Source organism: Phodopus roborovskii, unplaced genomic scaffold, assembly GCF_943737965.1.
Source record: "Phodopus roborovskii unplaced genomic scaffold, PHOROB, whole genome shotgun sequence".
Lineage (NCBI taxonomy): Eukaryota > Metazoa > Chordata > Mammalia > Rodentia > Cricetidae > Phodopus > Phodopus roborovskii.
Window position 1 is genome coordinate 7270577 of NW_026126602.1, and position 13888 is coordinate 7284464.

A 13888-nucleotide genomic window follows, 5' to 3' on the forward strand; every position below is an offset into this window, starting at 1 on the left:
GATGGGAGGCAGAAGAGCTCTCTGGGAAAAGGCATCGGATGACACAATGCTGATAGGCATCGATAGTCCACTGACACAGTGGCATCTAAGCTAAGGAATGCCAGGAATTGCACCTCACTGGAACCCAGGCGCCATGCATTGCTCCTGGACACCTGGGCCCTGAGTCTCAGCCTGAAACTGTTACAAATTTACCTTGTCATTGCTTCTTTTACTTCATATCACTGTTAGCCCCAGGTTTTGAAAGCCAGTCGGGATTTAAAAGATCCTGGGTCACTTTGAGAGCATGAGCATGTGTACGTGCCCCTTGTGTGTACCTCTGCTTTTAGAGTGTGGAGGCCACATTAACTCATCAAATATGGCACTGTCTCTTTTATAGGATATGGTAGGGCATTTCTGTCAATTCACCTTGTCTCAAAATACCAAGGAGGAAGTAAAGCCTGGAGGAATAATGCTTGCCTAGCATATCCAAAGCCAGTGAGTAAAATATGCAAATAAATAATTTAATTGTTGAACATTATTTTCCTGAGAATCTGTCTCTATATAAACACTTGCAATGGATAACACTATTCATCAGAGACCTTTCAATGCATGTGCACAGGCACTGGAGAGAAGGCTTCCCGTGGTTAAGAGCTAGCATTGCTCCTGCAGAGACCCTGAGTCTCATCCTAGCACTCCTGGTAGACATCACACAACTGCCTAAAACTCCAGCTCCAGGGGATCCCCTGCCCCCCTCAGGTACCTAGTCTCATATACACAGACACACAGAGATAAACAACTAAAAAACAATTTTTTTTTTTAAAACTAAAACAGTGCTGTATAGGCTCTAGTTAGCAGAGGACACCACTCAGTGTCTATGGCTACCTGAAGGGACAGAAAGGACCTGAATCAGAAACTAGAATTCCGATTAATAGCAGACTGGCATACAAGACACATATCAGGCTGGACATGAAAACCGCCTGGCCATGATCATCTGCCTTTTATCAAGAAAGTCATAAACTAGCGGCATAAGGTGTCCCTTGGAAGCCAGATCCCCAATTCTACATCTCGAACTTCTTCTGAGTCCCTAGAGAAGACCCCTGAGCTGCCTGACCTTAGGAACCTCCTCTAGCCTTTGGGGCTGACCTGGTTAACCATTAGTCTCCCAAGTCCTGTGAGTCTCTGAGGTATGTTTGACCTGAGTTGATAATCAGATCAAGACTTAGAAGAACTAACTAGATAGTATGCAGAGCCAGAGAAGGGTTCATTTTGGTTTATGCTCTAGAGGATGGAAAGAGTCAGAACATAGGCAGGGAGGGCCTTGTACTGCCTCAACACAGTGGCAAACAGAAGAGCAAGTGTGTACATGTAGGAGAGGGGAGAGACTGAGCTACACAATGACCTGCTTCCCCAGTAACTAATCCAGTCCTTCAAGAATTAACCCGGGCCCAGAGTAAGCCATCAATGCTCCTATCAACACGGCCCCATGGTAGTCAGATGTCAAGTAGCCATGAGCATTTCAGGTAGCCATAGACGCTGATGTGACTTCTTCACATCACCCAGTCCATCTTAGTCCCAGCCATTCATATGCACTCACATTCCCCATACACACTCCCCCCAATAGAAAACATCTTTACAGCCCGTTCAAGTCCCTGGCCTTTTTGCCTCCTTTCTATATGAGTAAGTAACTTCTACTTCCTTACTTAAGGGCCAATCACCACCTGTCAGTTCAACCACCACCTGTCAGTTACTCTTCACAGACCCAAAATTCCCTATTTTGCCCCTTTCCCTTATCCTCGGGACCATCTTGGCCAAAAAAAGTGTCTGAACCAAGTAAACTGAGCCAAGGAGTTGACTTCAGTACTACCAGCAGCAGCGTGAACTGAACATTTGAATGTTCCAACACACAGGTACATGCAAACTCAGGCTTGTGGAACTGCAGTTGGTCTGTTCCTTCAGAAAACCTTTCCCCCTCTGCTTTGTTCCCATATCAGACCTTACAGCTATCCCTATTTTATGACATTTCATCCCAGAGCATAATCCTGGCAGTCAGAAGACAGGCCAGTGAAATAACAGATCCGACATATAGCAAACGAATCCCCTTTTAGGACTTTCTGGTTTTGAAGCTTTCCTCCTTTTTCTTTGAATGGGTTTCTACAAAGCCCCTCCCCTGCCTCCTCTGTAGGTGATCAGCTTCCCCAGCACTGCCCTTGTGGCTTCTCCTGCCCAGGCTCTCAGGATTGCAAAGCTCCTGCACAGGTAGATCAGTATGGGTTCTAAATCAGGCAGGAACAAGATGGAACATGCTGCAGCTTCATCTTCCCTCTGCGTAGGTGAGGCAGCCCAGTTCAGAAGCAGCTGTGTAAGTTTTAAGAAGCTCTCGGGCTGGGGTGCAGCACAGCAGCAGGGCTCTTAGCTAACAGGAGACTGTGGGTTCCATCCCCACCACTCCGGACTGAGAGCCACGGCAAGAGGAGGAAGAGATGTGCATCTCTCGAGTCTGAGAAAACTGGTTTGGAGTGGGTGCTTTGTTTGTTCATGTTTTGCTTTTTTTTTTTTTTGAGGCAGGGTCTCAGTCACTATCCCAGGCAAGCCTTGAACTCTCCATTCTCAGCCTAAGCACTAGGATTTGTAGGCAAGAGCCACCAAATGCTAAGCAGTGTCACTCAGTTTCCAACTTGTATTTGGCATTTCTAAACCAGGTCCCACAAACAAAAATTCAGAGTTCAGCAAGGTGAGCCGCAATGATTACACTTTAGTCAGAAACATTTCAAAATAACCAATGAAAGGTGTCCTACCTTTGCATAGGAAATTAAGAAAAAAGTTATTTCAGAATAAAGAACAGCAATTTAGTTCTCATTAAACAAGATTTAACAGTTGAGAACTATCAACGAAGGCCTGAGAACTATAATTTAAAAGTGACCATATGACCTCTGGCCTTTCCTGGCTCACACTCAGGACAAAGTGGCCAGGACAGAAGCATGACACAGCAGTTTACAGAAGACACCTGGGAAGAGAGGCAAACCCTAGAATCACATCGCTTCAGTACCTGTCTCCTGCCTCTTTCGCCGCTGGGCCCCCGACAGCAGAAATAACCAAGGCCTGTTTCCCTCCTTGGCCTTCCCCGTGGAGAGCAAGTTGAAGACTCCATGTCCAGGTCCAGCTGTGGCCATCAGCCAGACCTGAGAGTTCTCTGAGCAGAAAGGGCCCTGGCCCATGAGTGGCAGGTCCTGACCTCTCCAAGTGCAGCTGGACTGTAGCCTAGTGCATTCTTCCAGCTAGCTGGCTGGCCACAACCCACAGACAGACAGACAGACGGGGTTTAGGATTGGGAGTGTGATTCACTCACAGATAGAAAATACTGGTTTTCTCTCTGGTATGCAAATGAACTATGGGTGGAGTTTCACTAAAAGCGGATATGGACACCAAAAATCCCAACAAGAATGTGCCTCTTTAACATACATTTCACTAGCCAAATAAGCTCCACCCACATACCAGTCACTAAAGAAACTTGGAGCTGGCTGCGTGGGAAGGAGCCATTTCTAGCTCCCTGGTATATGCTAGGGCAGTTCATGCACACAGGCAGTTGGACTGGAGGCAGAGCTCTGCATAAATCAGCAACTAATAACAAGGCCTAAATTGCCAACTGTTTCAATGTTGGCGTTTGGACCAGTTGCCTCATTATTTTGGAGCTTCAGCAATAACCATATAAAGTGTTCACAGATAGAGGTGAATGGCTAGGTGTTGGTGGTGCACGCCTTTAATCCTAGCACTCAGGAGGCAGAGGCTGGCAGATATCTGTGAGTTCAAGGCCATCCTGGTCTACAGAGTGAGTTCCAGGACAGGCTCCAAAGCAATACAGAGAAACCCTGTCTCCAAAAAACAATAAACAACAACAACAACAACAAAAGGTGAATAATAGAGGTGAATGAACTCTGACATCCAAATGTTTGAAAACCACCCAAGGACTGCCCTACCCCAACCCTAGGCTTCAGATGGGATGACCGACATCACCACCTCACTGGGCTACTGTCCTGGTCTCTGAAAAGCTGTAAACCCACTTTCAGATCCATCTACTATAGGTGCGACTAATCCAGGCCACGTCATTTCTCCAAAGGCCATTTCCTTGCCTATACAATGCAGAAGTTGAAGCTACCTCACGAGTATAGTTTTCACAAACAAGTCCCAACTGAACAAACCCCAGTGTTGAAGGTGTCAGTGGGACTTCACAATGGAGAGGAGTAGAGCATGGGCTTAGCATGTTGAGGCCCTAGATCTGAGGTCAGAGCAAAACAAAAAACAAAAACAAACAAAAAAATTCTACACTCCTATTTTGTTGTTGTTGTTGTTTTGGTGTTTTGTTTTGTTTTTTCCAACCTTTCTAGAGTGCTGAGCCAGGTTGCAGGAAAAGCTTCAGCAAATTCTCTGAAATACACAGAATTGGTTTCTCTTCTTTAGCTGAGAGCAGATGACAAGTTGAAGGTCATGGGTATTATCCTGTCACTGGAAGAACCCTGAACCAGGAACCTAATGCACATGTATCCTGTTTCAGACATCATCACCACATACATCCCCGTGAACTTTGCTGGGTACCTTGTTTAATGATCAAGAGGAAACACTTTAGAAACCCCAGAGCACTTTCTGAATGTGTTTAGAAGCAGGGAAAACAGAACAGAAATAACATTTGTCCTTTTGGGTTCATGGCAGAATGAGAATTGAGCTTCTGAATACCAGGCCTGGGACCTGGAGGCACAAATCACAGACAGATGCCCAGGACTCTGTGAAGTGCTGGCCTAGGGCTCTCTAGTATCTTTTAGACTTCTACAGTGTTCCTCTGAGGATAGCTGCACTAATGGGAAGGGCATAGGCTCAATCAGTATCCCCTGCCTAGATGACTGTCTACACAATAACATTTGAACAAATGCTAAAAATATCATGCCGCTGTTACTCCCTGGCTACACCACTTCTGCAATATGGGAAGAACGCACTCCAAAGCCTTAGACACCTCTCAGAAACTGCAGCCACTTTGCCCCGGCCACTTGAGTTATTCAACAGAGAAGTCCCTCAATGCCCTGGCTGTTTCTCTCCTAAAAAACTCCAAGCTTCATTATTTTCTAGGACAACTTCCTCCTTTGTGGCATTTATATGGATCTGAAATTCTCTATACAATTGACCCTCTTTTTTCAAGTGACGTGTTTTTCACCCACAGTGAATGATACCCATGCATGGCAAACATGTGACCTGACATATTAAGTGAGAATAAGGCCATTGTGGTTAGTATAAAGATGCCATGGTGGCATATACCTTTAATATCAGTACTTGAGAGGCAGAAGCAGGCAGATGTCTATGAATCCGAGACAAGCCTGATCTACTTATTGAGTTCCAGGGCATCCAAGGTTACATAGTGAGGCCCTGATTCTAAAACAGACAACAGAAAAAAAAAAAAAAAAAAAAAAAAAAAAAAAAACCAAGCTTAAACACCCAAATCAATTTCCAAGACCTTTTCTTTGTTGGTCAGTAAAAAAACCCACTATTTTTGGACCTGTTAAGTCTTAAAGAAATTGAACCATCTTGGACTTGTGAGCTCCTTCTCCATGAAGCAAGGGAGATTTCTGTAGCAGCTCAAGGGCCCCTTTCACCCTGGACAACCTCAGATGAAGACATTGGGCAAAATGCCATTGTTCCTCACACAATGTCACTGGATGTTTCCAGCAGAACTACTACCAGGTAGTGAGCACCCACCACATGACAGGCACTGAGCTAAGTACCCCTCATACCATGCACATAGTTAATCTTGCAGAGCAAGAGAAATAGAAGCTTATGCAGAATATGACCTGCTCAAGACCATGCTAACGCCAAGTGGTAGAACCAGAACTGAAACTAAGTCTGACCAACAACAGAGGTGAGGTTCCTTCCACCGCAGCACAGTGCCTCCAGGAAAAATGTGACACAAATTTTGGTTATGGTCAGTGTTCAGAGCAAAGGCCAAGCAGGTGAGCAAGCCAGGTGTACAGCAGAAGGTGGAAGTATGTGTGAACCACAAAACCCATGCCTTGTTTTAACTTGACTCCAGCACATTTCCTAACAAAGAAGTCAAGCCTCCGGTTTCTTGATTATATGTTTATATATTTTTGGTTTTGGTTTTCTTTTTTTTTGTTGTTGTTGTTGTTGTTCATCCTTGGCGCTTAAGACATTTTGTTTTTAGGTCAAAACCACATGATTCTACAAAGTTATAGCAATTTTAATGTTGACTTGTGTTTGTTTCCTGTTTTACAGTGATAGAGATGGACTTCAGGAACTCATGCCTGAAGACCCCATGCTTCGCTACTCCCTGAACTGTCACACCATGCTCAGCCATGGTGCCACAGCCCCCAGCAAGTTTTAGTATTTTATGGAAACTTGCAGAGATCACACACAGGCTTTCCTAGAGACCCTGGTGGTCCCAGGCCAGCTTTGTCCCCTCCAGTCTTATTTCTGGCTCCTTAAGTTGCCCTAATTTGTCTCTTCCATTCCTAGTGAGCACGAGTGAAATCATACATGAAAAAAGGTGGGTGGGGGAGGGACTTGGGGACACTGAGCAAGGAGCAATGCTCTAGGAACTCTGAGGGCCTGTCCACAGAGGACAGGCTTCTATATGCTGGGAAGAAAGTGCTTCACAGTTGCATCTGGCCTCACAAGCAATCCTCAGGCCTGACTCCAGGGCATAGGGAGTGTCTCTTCCTGCCCCTTCAGTTTTCCACTCCTTGGTTGTTGAAATGAGAGGAGATGTAAAGGAAAAGCCTGGGCCTGGGAGACCAGAGATAAATATTCAGGGCTGGCTATAGCATCTGAAATCTGATTTTCTCAACAAACCACTTCTCATAAAATGCCATAGGGAATCGAATCCCAGAATGACACCACAGGCAGGATTTAAAGTTGTTGAATTCAAATCCCCAACCCTGTCCGGTGGTGGTGGCCGCAGCATACACCTTTAGTCCCAGCACTCAGGAGGCCGAGACAGACGGATCTCTGTGAGCTGAAGGCCAGCCTGGTCTAAAATTGAGTTCCAGGACAGCCAGAGCTGTAACAGAGAAAACCTGTCTTGAAAAGCCAAAGTCAATTCCTTTTCCTTTAGAATCAAGACTCTCCCTTATTTTCAGTCTTGATACCATTTTAACACATATTTCTTTAAAATGCTTTATTAATTTGTTTAATTGTGTGTGCTCCGTGAGCGTGTGTGCGCTGGAGGAAGGGCAAAGTGCTGTAGTGTACATGTGGCGGGCAGAGGACAGCTGTGAGTGTCTGACCTCTCATCCTACCATCTAGATTCCAGGGAGTGAATTCAGCTCAGCAGGCTTGGTGGCAGAAGATTTCACCTGCTGTGTCAGCTCGATGGCCCTACATATATCTATTCATACATACAGATGTTTCTTTATTTAAAGAGCAATAATTATAATAGGCATAATTGTGTGGTGTTTCTGACATGGAATAACATGTTGCAGTGATCCCTAGATACTGACCAAGAAAAGTCGAATTCAGTTAGGTTAGATAGGATTGGAATGCACAAAGAAATTTGATTTCTGTGTCTATGTGCCGTAAAATCTCTGGCGGTGGCCTGGCAAAGAGGCTCACCAGGCAAAGGCACTCATGGCCAGGACTGATGACTCAAATTCAATCTCTGGAACTACATGGTGGAAGATAAAATGACTCCCCAAAAGCTGTCCTTTGAATTCCATAAGTCCACCATGTCACATGTGTGCCCACCTCCATAAAATAAACAATTTTAAAATATTTTTAAACCTATGATATTTAATATTTTGAGGAAGAAAATATCATTATTTATCCCACAATATGGGAAGCTTGGCCCATTTTTCTAATGATTTATAAAAGTTGCATTTGGCTTAGAAGTCACCTAGCTCCTCCCAGGGCAACAGTAATTATATTCTCTTTAGTGAAATTGCTTCAATTATGGCTTCCCCTCGATTTGCACATTACGGCCATGACCTTCCTCTTTTTTCTCTAAACTGAGCTATTTCTCATGATTCTTTCTGGGTTAGCTGACTAATGGCAAGCCTGTGCACAACTGCAAAATACGGTATTGAGATGCATTTACCATTAGCTGCAGAATGTAAAGTCTTAGGATAATGGAGTTTCATGAGCAGCTACTGGAGAGAAAGGAGGAAATAAATGCAGTTACTGTGATGACAGCACTTGTTTGTGCTAACAGGACACACAAATTTCTAAGGGCTGGACAGATTCTGCACACCTGGATTAAGAAGAGTTGGCACTCCAAATCACATCCAAGCTTTCTTCAATGCATTGGGACTACCCAATGTGGTGCTTATTTTAAGTTTCTCTGGGCAGGACATACTCTGATGGTGTGCCTTCTATCACTGGCTTCTCTTGCTCTGAATGGAAAAGATCTAGTACACTTTGCAAATAGCAATAGTCTGTTTTAAGATAGGGCTTCATTTAGGAAGCTGAATTTTTGTGGCATAACTAGAAACTTCCCATGAAAACCTAAGTAACAATTGGGGGTGAAGGGTGCACTCCTATAATCTCAACACCTGGGAAGCTGTGACAGAGGATCAACCATGAAATTAAAAGCCCTAACACAATATCTACACAATAAGACCCCTATCTCAAAACCGAACCGAAACAAGAAAACGCCTACATTCTGTGTATCGATCTTGCTAAAGTATGGGATTTGGTAATGGAGTGAGTGCCTTGTGTGATAGCCGGATGATGTTCCACTCTACAAAGGTGTGTTGGCTGAAGAGTTCAAACTGCCTAAAAATATTTCAGCCAAACACACCTGTTGCTCAGGACCCAAACTAGTATGTGTTTAGGAAGGAGGGATCATGACTGAGCAAACTCGAGAGACTGCTCCTGAGGTCAAAAGTGATGGCTCTCATGAAGAAGAAAGGGAACACTCCTTCCTTCCACAAGCAACAGGGCTTGTTGGGATGGAGACGAGGCCATTGTCTATTGTCTTAGTTCATTTGCTAGTCTGGTGTCCTCCTTCACAATAAAGCAGGCTACAGTCCAGGACAACTATTTTGTTTTAAATTCTTTAAACTTCCATTTTTTGCTATCCTGTCATTCTCTCTTTCTAATGTGTTGGATATTAATCTAGACAATTGTAGATAAGTTCACAAAAACTGTACATGCTTTCTCTTTTTGGTTTTTTAAGACAGGATTTCTCTGTGTGGTCCTGGTTGTCCTCAGACTGGCCTTGAACTCACAGACATCTGCCTGCCTCTGCCTCCCAAGTGCTGGGATTAAAGGTGTGCAACACCACCACCTGGCTACATGCTTTTTAAATAAAAATGTGGCCCATTCTTTTTAATATCCAAGGAATCATATCCATGATACTAGTATTGCGCTTTGCTTATTTAGCCAAACTTGGTCATATGTTCATATCTACATGTAGGATTTCTGTCATTTGCTATGAACACAGAGACTAGATAATATGAAAGTGATGCAACATTCCCTGTGATATCCCTATCCACAATATTAACCAGAGTTTCTTAAATGTCTTTGGGTGACATCTTTCAACACCAATAATCTGATTTGACCTCAAGAAATTTGTCCTTTAGGTGTGCTGATATGTTTATAGATACAAGGAGGGTCACAGTAGTACTCACAACATCGGACACAAAAAGGCAGGAATCTAAATATAATTTTAAAAGGATCGGGTCAAGGTAGGGGACCACTCCAATAATTGCTGTTAAAACCATATTGTTCTAAGACAGTTTATGTTATGGTCTTACATACACATACATACACACTGTCACACAACACAACATACACACTCATAGACACATGGGTATACATACACTCATATACACCTGGACACATACACATTCATGCACGCACACACACACACACACACACACACACACTGCACAAAGAAGAGATAGAAAGTAGTCCTTCATGAGGCAATCAATTGAGGCACTTTCTTCAATAGTCATAAAACTTAATATAAAAAAGGAATTAAATACTAACACCACCTTTCTGGGAGAACTCAGGACATGTATATCTCTACATGGTAACATTTTACATTTGTTCTTACATGTCACACAGCCAGCTCTCATTCTCTTGTGTATTTAGTCTCCTCTCCAAAGCAAACAAAGCAGAGATTCCTGTCACCAGGAAAAAGCCAGTCCTTGCTTTGTCACCACTAAGACTGCCCTGATTTTATTCTTTCCTCCATAGCTCGTGGCTCTAAAGGTTTCCAGTTTTCTGAGGCCACAGTCATCATAAACCCCCAAAGATTTATTCTGTTGGTTATAAATAGCAAGAGGGAAGAGATTAGACATTGCATAACATTGGCCTTGAGATTACAGGTGGGCTGAGTGGTGTTTGAGAGCCTACGTCCCATCTAAAAAAAGAAGGAGCAGAAGATGGCAGAAGAGAAACAAGCTTTCATCTCATCCAAAGCAACAGGTTAAACATGAGAGTCAGGGGGGTTATGAAAAGGCAATTGATCACAGGCCTTATGCTTTACAGTGTACAATGAAAAATATATCCAGACTTTGGTCCCCTCTGGAAGGGTACATCCTATAAAACAGTTGAAGAAACTAAGAACACTGTTTGACAATGCACCGGCATGTACAACTTGCTGCTTTCCCTACCCCAACTCTGCTGTCAGTAGCCACCCAGCAAGAAGACAAGTCACCTGTCATGCCAAGGCTTTCTCATGATGAGTCATGAGTATCTCTGAAATAAAGAGGTTTTGGAGAAATCAGGCATGGTCATATGTACCTCCAATCCCAACATGTAACAAGATCCTGAGTTTGAGACCAACCAGAGCTGTCTCAAAACAAAACAATTAAAAAAAATTTAGAAATTGTTCTTCAATAGCTTCAGAACATGGGTGCTTGGGACTGGTTGTGCTGCACAGTGGCTTGCCTGATACAAATTACACTAAGGGTCAATAGCCAACAAATGAACACACAGGGGTGTGTGTATACACACACACACACACACTGTAAACTTGGGTGCTTCCAATGGTTTTCAGCAGTAAATAGCATTAAAAGGTTGGACTGTATGTAATCAACATCTAGAATCGCTTTGTCCTCCCACACAGAACACTGTTTCTTCTACCTTTTCCACCATCAGCTATGAAGAACTAGTTACAGTTTTTTTTTTAGGGTTTCCAGTACATACCTAAATAAATACAATAAACAAATGATTTATAGGGCAATAATACAATACGTAAGACCACTCACTCACTTACTTTACTAAGAGGCTTTTAAAACTCAAGACATTAGCCAATGGTACAGTGCTTGGCTAGCACGCAGGAGGGCCTGAGTTCAATCCATAAGATAATAAAAGAAGATAAAATTCAGTTGCTCTTTCTGACTGGCAAAGGAATGCCCTATAACTGAAAGTTTGTGCTACAGGAGATGGGATTTGATCCCAAGCACCTAGACTCTCCCCTTTCTGACTTTGAGCCATGATCCAAACTGCAGTATGCAATCACTGTTCACTTATCTGATATAGCTTCAATGGCAATAATTAAGCATAACAGAAAGCAGAGCAACTGTGAGGTTTGCCAGTTAAGAAAAAAACCGAATATTCATTAGTGTTTCTAAACCTATCTGAGGCTTTGGCTCCCTGTTGCTGGTAGATTTCATGCTAGGTGAACTCTCTCCCCCGAGTTAAACCTCCCAGCTGATGTAACTCTCTTATGAAATGAAGATTTGCTTTTGGACTTGTAGATTGTCTCTGGAGATAAAATAACCAGAGAGATTTTTCTTCAGGTCCCCACATGGGGCTGGAAACTGGAGTCAGCCATCAAGTAGGATTCATCTGACCACTGGCATTAATCTACCAGTGAGCACATTCAGAGCTTCAGCAGCTCAGATGTCAAAGCCACTCTAGAATCAACTCCTGGAGCCCACCCAAACTCCTGCTAAGAGCCTCTCCCACAGCATCAAATATGGGCAGTTTTGAAAACCCGGAACTTTGCAAAGTGCTTAGAGAAACCCAGAACTACCAAACCCTTTCCCCTGACTATATACACTGTTGTTTCTCAAGAGCCAGACACTATGCACACCTGTGATCCTAGCACCCAAGAGACAGATCAGGAGATGGAGACCAGCTAAAGCTACATTGTGAGTTCAAGGATAATGGGGCTTCGTGCAGGACCCTGCCTGAGACAAACAACAACAAATAATAAAAAAGTGCCACAGCTAAAAATAACACAATGAAAAACAGATCATCTCTTCCACTCAGTGCAGAATACAACCATGAGCTGCTTCCAAATCTAGGATGGAGACTAGGAAGGAGGTGACAAAGTCTAGAATAAAAAGGAAGCAAAGAGCCTGGAACTCATGTGTCATGCGGAACCCACAGTTTTTGGGTGACTTGGTTTCCACTTCAACAATCCCTATGGCATCTACACGTGATTCTTCTTGTGGCCCAGGGAGGGGTGAAGTGGATGCAATATCAAAATATGAGTGTTTACTGTAGCCTGAGCTCCGATGAGCATGTTATCAGTAAAAAGTAAATTCGTATGATAGCAATCAACTCTCTACAAGTTGCACAAGGAGATATATGACAAGCATGTTTTGCTGCTGCTTAGGAGTCACTTTGATGATAAATTAATTTTCTGTATATTCTCTTTCCCTTCATCTCCTGAGTTGTAGATCTCTCATTTGTAAAGCCCAAGACATGGACTCTAAAAGTCTTTGCTTGGCTGTTGTACTAGCATGAAGAGAAAGGAAAAACCATCTCTTTGGAATCAACAATTCCTCATGCGTCCTAAATAAAAACAACCCATAATGTCTGAGGCATTTTGGAGTTGTCCCACAACACCATGACTGTCACCCTCACTGTATGGAGATGAAAACTGAGGCTTAAGGATATGAATTTACTTTCCCCAAGTCACATAGCTGGTGAGTGAGGAAACCAGGATTCCCAGTCTCCTTTGTCACCCGCCAGCACTAAATAGTAACAACAATTTCACTGAATGTCAATTCTGGTGCTAATCCACATTCTCAGACTTCTTTTGAGACTCCAGAGTCAGCGCTTACATATTCAAAACATTTTAAAGCCTACCACCAGTAGTTTTTTTGTCTCAGAAAGTTCCAAGTGCCCAAGTCCCAGGTAGCTGGAGCCCCCGGCTTTAATCTCTTGCTTTATAGCAAAGAGACAAAAGAGTTTTCTCAGTTCTTTTGAAGAGGAGAGCCTAACTACTCACAGAACAGTTAACACCCAGGGGATAACACCCAGGGGATAGCCCCTTTCTGCTGACTCCTGATTCCGGCCACCTGAGGGCTGCTACATCCAAACAGGGGTGTCCACCAGCCCCCACCGACAAAGGGACCAGACTTTCAGATACCTTCATTTCCCTATTCCCCATGAAACCTTCATCTGCCCCCTCTCTATTCACAACTGTTTTCTTAGAAGTCTACAAACTGATAACTCCAGCATGGTAATTTTCCCCCTAGTCCTAGAAAACCTTTTTATGAAAAACCATGCACATACACTTGAAAACAAAAGTGCCATGTTTGTAAATCTGATTCCCTGATTATTTCTGGGGTGTTCCAAAGATCTTATTTTTCATATTTTACAAATGAAAATCCAGAATTACCCAAGTCTTAGCTTCAGATGTGTACACACACACACACACACACACACACACATACACACACACGCGGCATCTAGAAACAGTCAACAAATGCATATAGTATCTCAATTCTCAGCCACCCTGTAAGTCCTTATCTTTGGTGTTCTTACAGCATTATTCACTGGCACAATCTGAATAATGCATAATACATCACCTGCTTTTCAGCTCTATTCAAAAATCTCAGTTCATTCAACAACAACAACAACAAAAAGCCCTTAAAACAGGCCTGAAGCTGGAACACTCCGTGTGGGAAAGCCATGCTTATGGACTCTATTCTTCCTGCCAAGAGAACAA

General features: G+C 43.3%; 1 protein-coding gene across 7 annotated transcripts in view; it reads right to left on the reverse strand.

The window, feature by feature from the left end:
- The window catches only part of Kiaa1217 (KIAA1217 ortholog), a 488613-nt gene that overhangs the window by 243237 nt on the left and 231488 nt on the right, over positions 1 to 13888 (reverse strand). The gene's annotated exons all lie outside the window — the stretch shown is intronic.